The sequence below is a fragment of the Nicotiana tomentosiformis genome, chromosome 6, assembly GCF_000390325.3.
Source record: "Nicotiana tomentosiformis chromosome 6, ASM39032v3, whole genome shotgun sequence".
NCBI classification, from domain to species: Eukaryota; Viridiplantae; Streptophyta; class Magnoliopsida; order Solanales; family Solanaceae; genus Nicotiana; species Nicotiana tomentosiformis.
The window spans coordinates 127,349,336-127,363,367 of NC_090817.1; positions in this window are offsets into that span (position 1 = coordinate 127,349,336).

A 14,032-nucleotide genomic window follows, 5' to 3' on the forward strand; every position below is an offset into this window, starting at 1 on the left:
CCTCCGAGGCTTTTTTGACGGTGTGGAATCATCCGCCCCGGAGGATTTTATTGACTTGGGTGACTTAGAGGTGCCGAGGAAAAGTTCACCCTCGGAGGCTGGCGAGTCGATCTTGAGCCCGATATTGACCAATCTGTTCCCCGCTCCGAGCACGGATCTCGGTCGGAAGCGGATTGTCGTTATCACCCTTCCGGAGGATACCCAGATCCTTTCTACTCCCGTAAGGATAGCTAGTTACCTCCGGTGTCTGGTAACCGAAGATGACCAGGCCAAAATGAATGAGGTAGATGCGCCATGCATATTCAACGAAGCACAACAGGCGCTGAACCGAATAATTCTTGATAATTCTCGATAATTCTAATATCTCTTCTAATATTTGAATTAATTCTTGATAATTCTAATATCTCTTCTCTTCTCGGGGGTTCGATTTATCGGCCGAGCTCAAAAATGTTAAGAGGCTCGAGGCCGAGGCCAAGAAGTTGGCGTACACCAAGGATGAGGAAGATTCCAAGGGTTCGGGCGGATACAAGGACGGGGAAGACCCCGATGGCCCCAGTGACGAGGAGAGCTCCGGCGAAGATTAGGCTTCTTAGGTGCCTTGTAGATTTTTCTTCGCTTTTGTACTTTCGTATTTTTTTTAGGTCGTTTGGCATTTTGTAAAAATTTATATATACAAGGCTTTTCCCTTCAGCAAATTTCAAGCCTGTTTCTTTTTGCTTTTTTCCTTTATGATTGCAAAGATTTCGGATGCCTTAGCACGTAATAATTAGGTCTTGTTCGGAGGTTCGAATAATGTTCGTTCTCGATATTATATTGCTTAAGACTCGTGGGGGCTTGGTATGACCAGAAGCTTTCCCTGAAGTGTTTACTTAGAATTGTTTATAATTTTGCCTAGGGTAACGTTCGAACCGGTTTAGAAATTTGAAGGCCTTATTGGATTTTGAACCCGGTATTGGATTTTGAGGTCATACAATATGCCCAAAGGACTTCAGGTAAGATTTCCTTCCATTTACCTTTGGCGTCGGTCAACCTCTTTTTGAGGTTTTGCAGTATGTTTTTGTTTGTGGACTCCGCCTTCCCGTTTCCACTAGGGTGATAGGGCGTTGATAGGATCCTTTTGATCTTATGGTCCTCGAAAAACTTGCTCACCTTGCTGCCGATGAACTGCTTCCCATTATCGCACACGATCTCGGTCGGCATTCCGAATCGACATATTATGTTGTTCTTAATGAAATCAATAACCTCCTTCTCCCTAACTTTCTCAAATGCTTGGGCTTCTACCCACATAGAAAAATAATTAGTCATAAATAAGATAAATTGAGCCTTACCGGGCACCCAAGGCAGGGAACCAACAATGTCCATTCCCCATTTCATGAACGGCCAGGGTAACAAGACCGAAAGTAGCGGTTCCCTGGGCTGATGGATCATCAGAGCATGCCTCTGACATTCGTCGCATTTTCGCAGGAATTCCTTTGCGTCTTTTTCCATGTCAATCCAGTAGTAGACGACTCTGATTATCTTCCAAACCAATGACTCGGCGCCTGAATGGTTCCTGCAGGTGCCCTCACGGACTTTCCTTAAAACATACTCGGTGTCTCCCAGTCCCAGACATATGGCGAGTGAACCATCGAATGCTCTTCTGAATAGGGTACCATCTTTAGACAAGCTGAACCGGGCCGCCTTCGCACGCAGAGCTCTCGATTCTTTAGAATCCGAGGGAAGTTTTCTGGTTTTCAGGTAATCTATGTATTTGTTTCTACAGTCCCAGGTTAAGCTTGTCAAATTTATCTCGGCATGGCCTTCCTCCACTACCGATTTTATGAGTTGTGCGACCATTCCCGAGTTGAATCATCGTCGTCGACCGATGATCCTAAGTTAGCAAGAGCATCGGCCTCGCTGTTTTGATCCCGAGGTACATGTTGTAAAGTCTATTCCCTGAACCGATGTAACGTTACTTGTAGCTTATCCAGGTATCTTCGCATGCATTCCTCTTTGACATCGAACGTTCCATTGACTTAGTTCACCACAAGGAGGGAATCGCTCTTAGCTTCGACCACCTCAACCCCCAGGCTTTTAGCCAGTTCAAGACCTGCAATCATGGCCTCATACTCAGCCTCGTTGTAAGTCAATTTTACAGTTCTAATAGATTGCCTAACTACATTATCCGTCGGTGGTTGCCTAACTACTCTGGACCCCTTCGCATTCGAGGCACCGCCCATAAAGAGGCTCCAGATTTCGGAAGAGGTCCCTGAGTTCAACAGTAACTCCTTCTCGACCTCAGGAATTAGGGCCGGTGTGAAGTCGGCCGCGAAGTCCGCCAAATTTTGAGATTTGATGGCGGTTCGGGTCGATATTAGATGTCGTACCCGCTGATCTCCACGGCCTATTTGGCCAATCGTCCCGAGAGCTCGGGCTTATGCATTATATTTCTTAAGGGGTAAGTAGTCACAACACATATGGGATGGTATTGGAAATACGGTTTTAGCTTCCTAAAGGCGCTTAGCAAAGCAAATACCAATTTTTCTATATGAGTATACCTAGTTTCGGCCTCGCCTAGAGTTCTGCTAACATAATAGATAGAAAATTGCGTACCTTCCTCTTCCTGGACTAGGACTCCACTTACCGCTACCTCAGATACGGCTAAGTACAGGTCCAATGGTTCATCTGCCTTCGGAGTATGAAGTAAAGGTGGGCTTGAGAGGTACCGCTTGAGTTCCTCCAGGGCTTGTTGGCACTCCAAGGTCTATGAGAAGTTATTCTTCTTCTTCAACAGTGAAAAGAACTGATGTCTCTTATCGGAGGACCTCGAGATGAATCGACCCAAAGTGGCTATGCGCCCGATTAACCTTTGAACGGCCTTGGCATTATCCATAATGGTGATGTCATCGAAGGCCTTGATCTTATCGGGATTAATCTCAATTCCCTAGTTAGACACCATATCCAAGGAATTTCCTGGACCCGACTCTGAATGCGCATTTCTCCGAGTTCAGCTTCATATTATATTTCTTCAATATGTTGAAGGTTTCCTGTAAATGTTTCAAATGGTCCTCTACTCGCAGGGACTTTTGCAGGGACTTGACCAACATATCATCAATGCAAACCTCCATTGATTTTCCTATTTGCTCTTCGAACATCCGATTTACTAGGCGTTGGTAAGTGGCACCAGTGTTTTTTAGTCTGAATGGCATTACGTTATAACAGTAAGTACTATATTTGGTGATGAATGACATTTTTTCCTGGTCTTCTGGGTCCATCTGAATTTGGTTGTACCCGGATTAGGCATCGAAAAAATTGAAGATCTCATGGCCAGCCATTGCATCGATTATGCGATCGATGTTTAGCAGAGGGAAAGAGTCCTGGGGCATGCCTTGTTCAAGTCTTTATACTCGACACACATTCTTAATTTATTCCCCTTTTTAGGGACTACTACCACATTTGCTAACCAATCCGGGTACTTAACCTCCCTGATGGACCCTATTTTTAGGAGTTTAGATACCTCGTCCTTGATGAATGCATGCTTGACTTTAGACTGAGGTCTCCTTTTCTGCTTGACCGGATGGAACGTCGGATCCAAGCTTAGCTTGTGAGTAGTTATCTCTAGTGGAATCCCTGTCATATCGAGATGGGACCAAGCGAAACAATTTATATTAGCTATAAGGAATTGAATGAGTTTTTTCCTTAGCTCGGGACTTAACCCCGTGCCCAGGTGTACCTTACGATCGGGCAGGTGTTCAATCAATATGACTTGCTCCAGTTCTTCGACTGTTGATTTGGTGGCGTCAGAATCATCAGGGACTATGAAAGACCTGGGAACTCCGTAGTCATCGTCCTCATCCATCCCCTACTTCTCCGGTTCCATCGAAGCTGATATAGGTAATTGCTATTTGGTTTTGTCTTTGGCCACCAAACTCAGACCCTTCGATATCGAAAGTTTGATACCGGGATCACCTCTTCAACTGCGAACATCTCCTTTGCGGTCGGTTGTTCTCCGTAAACTATTTTAATTCCTCCTGGCATCGGGAATTTCAGCCCCTGGTGTAGCGTCGATGGTACTGCCCTCATGTTGTGAATCCATGGTCACCCGAACAAAGCATTATACCTCATGTCTCATTCTATCACACATAACTTTCTTTCCTGAATGGTTCCGGAAGTGTTCACTGGCAATGTTATATCCCCTTTAGTGGTCTCACATGCCATGTTGAATCCGTTTAGAACCCTGACTGCAGGCACGATTTGGTCTTGTAGACCTAGTTATTCCACGACCCTAGATCTACTGATATTGGCCGAGCTACCTGGATCAATTAACACACGCTTAACTCGAGACTTATTTATGAGTATAGATATTACTAGTATATCATTGTGGGGCTGCACGATGCCTTCAGTGTCCTCGTCGTTAAAGGACAAGGTTCTGATACGTAATCTCGAGTCTGTTTTTCCCTCGTGATGGATACTTTGGTGCATTTTAACATCGGTCCCTGGGGAATGTCGACCCCACCGATAATCATGTTAATGACGTGCTGAGGTTCCTCTTGCTCGATCTGCTTGCTAGAATCTCTATTCTTGAAATGATTTTTGGCTCGATCACTCAGGAACTCCTAGAGATGTCCGTTGTTGAATAACTGGGCCACTTCCTCTCTCAACTGTCGGCAATCCTCTGTTCTGTGGCCGTGTGTGCCATGATATTTACATATTAAGTTGGGATCCCTTTGGGATGGATCGAGCTATAGAGGTCGAGGCCATTTGGTGTCTTTGATGCATCCGATGGCGGATACGATAGTAGCAATATCGATGTTGAAGTTGTACTCCGATAACCTCGGCGCTTCCTTAGGCCCGATGGGTCTGTCAAAACCGTTTTTGCTCATGATTCCCTGGTTATTTTGACTCCAATCACTTCTCCTTTCATTTCTCACAGGGTTTGGTTCAGACCCGTTACCCCTACGATCATTTTAAATATTGGATTTTCCGTTATTTAAATCACCGTTATACGGCCGATACTGATCCCTACTTAACCTTGGTTCTTGATCAATTTCTCTTTTGGATCTGTCACTAGCTGATCATCTTCGACCCTAATTTTGATTGATATCGGTTATGCACATCGACCCAAGTTACAGCCGGATATTCTACCATATTTTGCTTCAACTGCTGCAAAGCCAACAAGCTTCAAGTATTGAGTCCTTGATGAAGTCCTGAATGGCCCAATCATCTGCCACCGGCGGCAGGTCCATCCGTTCCATTTGAAACCTTGATACGAACTCACTGAGCATCTCGTTATCTCTTTGCTTTACCTAGAAAAAGTCTGACTTCATGGTCTCGACCTTTCTAACAACCCGACTGGTCATTTTGAGCTTTAGCATGTCGTTTGGTGTTTTGAGGCCTTGAGTAGCTTCATTTCGGGTATTATGACTTATACGTGTGATCAGAATTGAATTTCAGGAAGTTCGGAGTTGATTTGGAAAGAAAATTCTAATTTCGAAAGCTTTAAGTTGGAAGAATTGACTAAGGTTTGACTTATGAGTAAACGACTTCGGAATCGGAATTTGAAACTTCAACAAGTTTGTATGATGATTTTGGTATTAGAAGCGTGTACGGATATTGATTTGGAGGTCCGTAGGTCATTTCGGTGTCAATTGGCGAAAGTTGGAAATTAGATGATTTTTGGGAAGTTTGACCGGGAGTGGACTTTTTGATATCAGGGTCGGATTCCGATTCTGGAAGTGGGGTTAGGTCCATAATGTCAATTATGACTTGTGTGCAAAATTTGAGGTCAATCGGACTTGATTTGATAGATTTTGGCGTCGAATGTAGAAGTTTGGAAGTTTTAACGTTTAAAGAAAGGTTTCGATCGTCGATTCATAGTTTTGATGTTGTTTGATGTGGTTTGAGGCCTCTACCGGGTTTGTGTCATGTATTGGGACTGGTTGGTATGATTGGACGGGGTCCCGGGGGCCTCGGGTGTGTTTCGGGATAGTTTTAGAACATTTCTCCATGTTTTGCTGCTGCTGGTTCTGGTGTTGTTCATCGCGAACACGTAGGGGTAATCACGTTTGCGAGGAAGGAATTTTGACTGTTGGATATTTGTGCTTCACGTTCGCAATTGTTGGCATGCGTTCATAAAGGTTCGAGGGGCAAAGCTACGCGTTCACAATTGGGGCATCGCGTTCGCGAAAGGGAAATGTGGTCTGGGTGAGATTGGTCTTCGCGTCCGCGATGGAGCGGACGCGTTCGCGATAGAGCCACTTAGTGAAGCATCACATTCGTGAGGCCAACCTCTCATTCACGAAGAAGAGTTTGGGTCCTGAGTTTGTCGAGCCTCGCGAACGTGGCAAATGCGAGGGAAGTGCCGCGTTTGCTATGAAGGTCGCCTGGGCAGTGTATAAGTTTGCAAAACAAAAATGGGTTTTGGCTCATTTTATCTCAAATCTTCCATGGGAGCCAAGCTTGGGGCGATATTTGGAGGAGCTTCTTTGTCACCCAACACTAGGTAAGTGATTCCTTCTCATTGTGAGTTAAATACATGAATTATATATGTATTTGAACATGAAATTGGTGGAAAATGTGGGATTTTGAAGAAAACCTAGAATTTGGTATTTTTGCATTTTTACCGCGACATTGGACATGGAATTGGGAATAAATTATATATTTGAGTTCGTAATGTTATGGGTAAAGTTTATCTTCGAAAATATTCGGAATACGGGCACGTGAGCCCGAGGGTTGACTTTATCGACTTTTCGAGCGAAGTTGGGAACTTGTTTAAATTGATTCATTATGAGTATTAGAGTATATTTTGATTGGTTTGCACATTGTTCGACTAGTTTTGGAATGATGGCCATCGGTTCGAGGTGTTAGAGAGACGTTGGAGCCGGTTATGGAACTTTGAAGCGAGGTAAGTCTCATGTCTAACCTTGTGAGGAGAAAACTACCCCTAGGTGATATTTATTGTTATGTGCAACTAGTTGTGGGTGCTACGTACCCACGAGGTGATGAGAGTCTGTACGTAGCTAAAGCATGTTTATGTCTAGGTAGACTTAGGATCTTATCATGTAATACTTGAATTACTTGAACTCACTCTGCTGGCTTAATTAATTGAAGTTATAACTGAAATCGATTTAGAAATAAATATATGCACACTAGGCCAAGCCTTAACACTTTGAGTTTTGGGCGAGTTGTTTAAGAAATGGTAAATGTTATATTTATTTTATGCTCATGTGCCGTATTGTAAACTCGTGTCTCATAATTTGGTAACTTCCTTCCTTTTCTTGTGGAGCATGCCAAATGCCTCGACAGTATATAGATGCATCTATGGTTCGTGCTGCACGACCCTCAACAGTGTACATATTATTCCGGATCGGGCCGAATGACTTCGGCAGAATCGTGCGTTATATCGCTAGTAGTTCGATTATTCACGAGCTAAACTTTCCACTGATGCCGGGCATTTTATATGGTATTTCTTACCTATTTGATAATGACACTTGACATTTCCCCGAGCTATTAATGTAGAATACAAGATTTAGCAATTTATGCTTTGGAAGAAGGAATTGAAAGATTATGTAACTTACAGATTTACCCCATTATAGCCGTATGCCTCATATATGCTTATATTTTACTATATTGCTTTATTGGACCTTTAGTAAGTGTCGATGTCGACCCCTCGTCAATACTTCTCCGGGATTAGGCTAGATACTTACTGGGTATGCATTGATTTACGTATTCATGCTGCACTTCTGCACTAAATGTGCAGGATCTGACAGGTTCATTGATGATCACCTTGGCGCGTAGGCGCACCTGTTGAGGAGAATTCACGTGAGCTGCAATCCAGGCCACGTATTGCAGTCCACCAAGTCTCCATTGTACTATTTATTTTATTCTGTCTTATTACATTCGGGATAGATATTGTATTATTATTGTACTCCTTAGAAAATGCTCATGCACTTGTGATACTAGGTTTTGGGGGTTCCTACGGGTTGTTCGTTATTGTAGTTGTGTAAATTCTATTTCATACTATTTAATTAAGGAAAACTATGATTTCAAAATACAAAAAAATGGGTAATTAAGTTGATCAATCATCGTTGGCTTGCCTGACGGCGATGTTAGGCACCATCACAACGTTTAGTGAATTTTGGGCCGTGATAGCTTGGTATCAGAGCGTTAGGTTCACTTTTGTCTCACGAGTCATGAGTAAGTCTAGTAGAGTCTTGCGGATCGGTACAGAGACGTCTGTACCTATATTCGAGAGGCTAGAGGGCTGTTAAGAGCACTTCCCTTCTTGATTCCTTATCGTGCGATTTGATTCCTTTGAGGCTTATGCCTTTATTTCCTTCCTACTCAATCTTATGTGACGTGAAGCATTTGTTATCAAATGGGAGTTGAGTAGTTGTGGTGGTACTACAGATGTAGTGCAGGATGTTTTTCCCTGCGTGTTCCGGCGGGCTATTATCGTCGCCTTGTGAAAGGATGTTCTGTCATTTCAGCTTAGTAGCTGTATTTTCGATGGTTTTGAGGCTATGCACATATTGCTATGATGTTCACGCATTATTATCACACGACGTTGGTGTAATGGTAGGGTGCTTATTTATGTGTTGAGGTAGTGAATGACTTGAAAGGAGGAATTTTTCAGTGCATGATTTAGAGGTTCATCATTTAGTTCCAACAAAGGAAAGGCAATCAGACTATGGATGTTTAGGTTTGGTTGATGGAGTAACGAGACTTGGTATTTTCGAGCGTGTTGGAATTTTCATTGTGATGTAATGTCATCGTCCTTTGTTGAACGCATTAAGGTTCGCCGGTGGTATGGTTTTCTTGATTTTGCCTTCGGGGCAGGGTGTTGTGAAATAGTGCCTGAGGGGCGGCTGTCAGAGATAGAGGTGTGCAGCGGTTTAGAATCGAATTGGTATTTCTAATGTTGATGGATCGAGAAAGATAATCTTATAGGAGGTTTAGAGTTGGTGGCAATTCATTAGCTCTGGTGTTACAGATAGGGAGTTGTGTAAGGCAACAGTTGGGCAGCAAAGTATGGGGGAGGATATGGCGGGAAGTGTCTCGCGGTAGTTGAATTACCAGCAGGTCAACTATGAACAACAAAGGTCGGGAAGTTTCTTAAAAGAGATGATTTGACCGAAGTGGGAGTGGTAGAGTAGCATATGGATTTTGTGGTAGGAGAGCTACGTACCTTGAGAAAGTGTAGAATAATTTGGGAGTCATGATGGAAGTTGATTTAGTCTACAGATTTTATTTGGAATAATGGTTATTGTACGAAGAAAGATTAAATATGACAGAAAGGGGTTGCTTGAAATGAAGAGGGGTGTGAAGATTTGATTATCGTTTCTGATGCAATATGATTTGAGTTTGGAAGGTATTGTTGAACTTTCAGTTGATGTCAATGGAGAAGGAACAGACTTATACAGCTGGTGGGCGAGCATGGGCTCAGAAGAATTTACTGATTACGTGGTAGTTGTACCCAGTGCAGCGTCGTTGGAAGATGTTGGTAAGGAATTCCATAGGTGGGTTATCTCCTGTGAGCAGGTTAGTGGTTGCGTGATGTCGATGAAGCTTCTGCAAAGAATACTACTTGCTACCCAGTAAGAGGTCCAATATGTGATTGAGACTGATGATTCAGAATGTTCATGAAAAGCTTAACAAAAGACTTCGAGAAGTTTGGCAGGCTAACGGTGCGAGATCATGGTAAATGAGAAGGAGGAATCTTTATGGGCTCTACATTATGTGATGGTAGATTAAAGCTAAGTGGGGGAGCCCTACCATTTACGATTGGATCACGTGGTTGTCGGCTTGTGTAGCTTCTGGTTATCAGTGCATTGGTGGATTATTTATGACTAAGAAAAGGGAACATCAGGGGTAATTCAGCAAAGAACTTGATGGATGTGTGCTATATTCAGCTTTATCGAAGCATGTTCAGGTTTTTGGGAAGATTCTGAGCTTATGCTTTTGTGGATGTGATGTATAAGGAAAGGCATTCAGCCGGTTGCTTCTTTGATAGGGTGTTCATGTGCTAGTAGAGCGTTGGAGTTTGGTTATATTCTAGACCAGGTCAGAGTGGGTGACTCTCGACAACGGTTCTAGTGGGTTCAATAATTAAAGTGCAGTATCAGAGAAAAGGAAGAAATAGCTTCAGACTCACGAAAGGTCTTGCAGAATGGGTGCACCAGTTGGAGATGCTATTGTGCGCGTAAGGAGGTATGAAATGATTCATGGGTATTGGGACGATGTGGTCTCGCGATTCGGGTCACTTGGAATGAGTGCGAGTTTAGTTCGTTATGTTGTGAATAGAGCTATTATATTTCTAAGTCTGGTCAAGGGTAAATTGAAAGAAGTTGGGTCGGTTAGTAATGGTTGAGTCAGCATGATTATGGCAACGATCAGTTTCTTCGGCGTGTAAAGTCATACATGTGATTTGTGGTTGTATGTGCGGGCTTGACAACCACTATAACTTGATTGATTTAGGAGGTATTTGATTCAAATGGCCTTGTTGTGTAAGTGGAATTCGGAAGGGTCATGGCGATTTAGGTCACGACTTGAGGCTTGTATTTTCTGCGGTTTGGGAATTCAGTTGCGTGTTGCATTGGTTCTTCTGAAATGAGCTAAGTGAAAGGTTTCTAGCCAATGAAGTGGTTATTCCACTTGTAGTTCAAGGGTTATGTTGAGTGCGTGTATTATCGTGTAGCTGCATGATAGGTGCATTGAGTGGCATGGGAATTTGAAAGTTGAGGATCAAGGTTGCGGTTCAGGGTCGACAAGAATGTCACGAGCTCGGATGAGCAGGGATGAATTCAGATGTTTAGAGTAAGCTGGCATTTTCTTTAGTGTCACCTAAGAATGGTGTTCTGTGGAAGGGGCATTGGGTATTGATTTGCGGGTTCTAGAATTGCTTTATAGATTAGAACAATTGGTGGTATGGATGTGCAGACTTTGCTATCTGGTGCGAAAGGTCGTGTGAGAGTATCCCATGGGGAAATTTGTATCAGTGTGACATGTTAGACACTTGATTATTAAAGATCGAAACCAAGTATGAAGATTATGGTACTATCGTTAATGAGAGAGTTTATGCCTGAGAGACATTCTATTCCTTGGGTTGTGGACTGTGTGAAATTGTTCCGGATTTGATGATCATTCTTATATGTCATGAATAGGGCCGTTGTGGATCCTTGAAAGGTTATTGGCCCAAGATGGTGTGATCAAAATCAGTTTGAGGTCCGTTGGTGGGTCTAATGTGAATGAGTTATCTACATCAGGTCGGATGTGTTCATTCGTCATAGCATTGCTTACGGAGGAGTCGTCAGGCATTGGATGTTATTCACGTCATCAGCTATTCCATGTAAGTCTCTATTGTGTCATGTGGTTTGTGAGATGGCTTGATTATTCGAACGTGTGTTGAGGTCCCATGTAGCTTGTGGTGTTATATGAGCAGGGTGGCTCTCGTGATGCAAGTCATATATCGCACCTTAGTTGTGCTTGGGTTTCGTAGCGTATGGCATTATCCGTCTCCCCTGGATTTGTATTATGCACATTGCGTGCTTGTGGTCGATATTCGGGAGTTTTGTAAGTATAAGCGTTACGACTTGATATGTGTTTTTCTTCTTGATTATTATTTTCGGATCGGGTGGCACGCCGCCACGAGTATATTGTTTTGATCGGATGGCGCGCCTCCACGGGCATGTTGTGTGGATCGGGTTGCAATCTACAACAATGTCATATTGGATTGGGTTGCATGCTGCAATAGTGAGATGTTGAGCATAGTTCCTTACACTTATTTTGTGTGCCTTATTTTTCATCCCTGAGGTAGGTTTATAGCATCTATTCGGCAGTTGTTTTTGTTACACAGGCTGGGTAATTCCCTGTCAGAGTTCGTTCTTCCTTATGAGTTATATTCTAGTGGTGGGTTGTTGGCGCTTTGATGGTGCTGCATAAGATCTTGGTCAGTGTTTGAGGTGGTTCATTGCCTGAGCAGTTTGTACTGGGTGAGACAAGATTACTATACCTGAAATTTGTGCAATCAGATTTATATAAGGTACATTAAAGAGAAAATATCGTTATTTAGTTCAGAATGAGGTAATGGTTCTTGTCAGGAGGAGAGACTCCATGAATTATTTATTCGGCAGGTGGTTATGAGTTTCTACGTGTCTCTTTTATCGTGGCAGTATTGTGAGAGTTGGAACAAGACTTATATGTGTCATGAGGTGTGTTGTGGGTATCGGTTTCGTGAAATTGCAACTATTGTGGTCGGGAGATGTTATTTTGGGCAACCGACTTACGTGGTGCATGGTGGGATTTCGTCATAGGTGCATGATCATGTTTTGGTACAGTGTGTGATGATTGGTACGATGTTCGTATGTTAGAATCGGGTCTTGTAGAGAAATTCGGAGGTTGGAATTTGGTTATAAGGCTTATTGACTAAGTAAAAAGGGAGAATCTTCACTCTGACTCGAGCTATTGTGTTCAACTGGATTGTGGTGGCACGGGTAGGTGCGCGGGGTGTTAAACAGTGATTTTGGACAACTCCGGAGTAGTCCCTAGCACGTTCGAGGACGAATGTATGTTTAAGTGGGGGAGAATGTAACGACCCGACCGGTTGTTTTGAGCTTTAGCTTGTCGTTCGGCGGTTTGAGGCCTTGAGTAGCTTCACTTCGGGTATTATGACTTATACGTGTGGTCGGAATTGAATTTCAGGAAGTTTGGAGTTGATTTGGAAAGAAAATTCTAATTTCTTAAGTTGGAAGAATTGACTAAGTTTTGACTTTTGAGTAAACAACTTCAGAATCGGAATTTGAAGGTTCCAACAGGTTCGTATGATGATTTTGGTCTTAGGAGCGTGTCCGGATGTCGATTTGGAGGTCCGTAAGTCATTTTAGTGTCAATTGGCGGAAGTTAAAAATTGGATGATTTTTGCGAAGTTTGACCGGGAGTGAACTTTTTGATATCGGGGTCAGATTCTGATTCTGGAAGTAGGAATAGGCCTATAATGTCAATTATGACTTGTGTGCAAAATTTGAGGTCAATCGGAATTTATTTGATAGATTTCGACGTCGAATGTAGAAGTTTGGAAGTTTTAAAGTTGAAAGAAAGGTTTCGATCGTTAATTCATAGTTTTGATATTGTTTGATGTGATTTGAGGCCTCGACCAGGTTCGTGTCATGTATTGGGACTGGTTGGTATGATTGGACGGAATCCCGGGGGGCCTCAAGTGTGTTTCGGGATAGTTTCGGAACATTTCTCCATGTTTTGCTGCTGCTCTTGCTGGTTCTGGTTTTGTTCATCGCGAACGCGTAGGGGTAATCACGTTTGTGAGGAAGGATTTTTGGTTGTTGGATATTTTTGCTTCGTGTTCGTGACTGTTGGCACGCGATCGCGGAGGTTTGAGGGGCAAAGCTACGCTTTCGCAAACGGGAAAGCTGGCCTGGGGGAGATTGGTTTTCGCATCCGCGATGGAGCGGGCGCGTTTGCGATAGAGCTTCCTGGTGAAGCATCGCATTCGTGAAGAAGAGTTTGGGTCCTGAGTTTGTTGAGCTTCGCGAATGCGAGGGCAGTTTCGCGTTCGCGATGAAGGTCGCCTGGGCAGTGTATAAGTTTGCAAAAAAACAAGTTTTGGCTCATTTTATCTCAAATCTTCCATGGGAGCCAAGCTTGGGGTGATATTTGGAGGAGCTTCTTCGTCACCCATCACTAGGTAAGTGATTCCTTCATATTGTGAGTTAAATATATGAATTATACATGGATTTGAACATGAAATTGGTGGAAATTGTGGGATTTTGAAGAAAACCTAGAATTTGGTATTTTTGGATTTTTACCATGAAATTGGACATGGAATTGGGAATAAATCATATATTTGAGTTTGTAATGTTATGGGTAAAGTTTATCTTCGAAAATTTTCGGAATCCGGGCACGTGGGCCCGATGGTTGACTTTATCGACTTTTCGAGTGGAGTTGGGAACTTGTTTAAATTGATTAATTATGGGTATTAGAGTATATTTTGATTGGTTTGCACATTGTTCGACTAGTTTTGGAATGATGGCCATCGATTCGA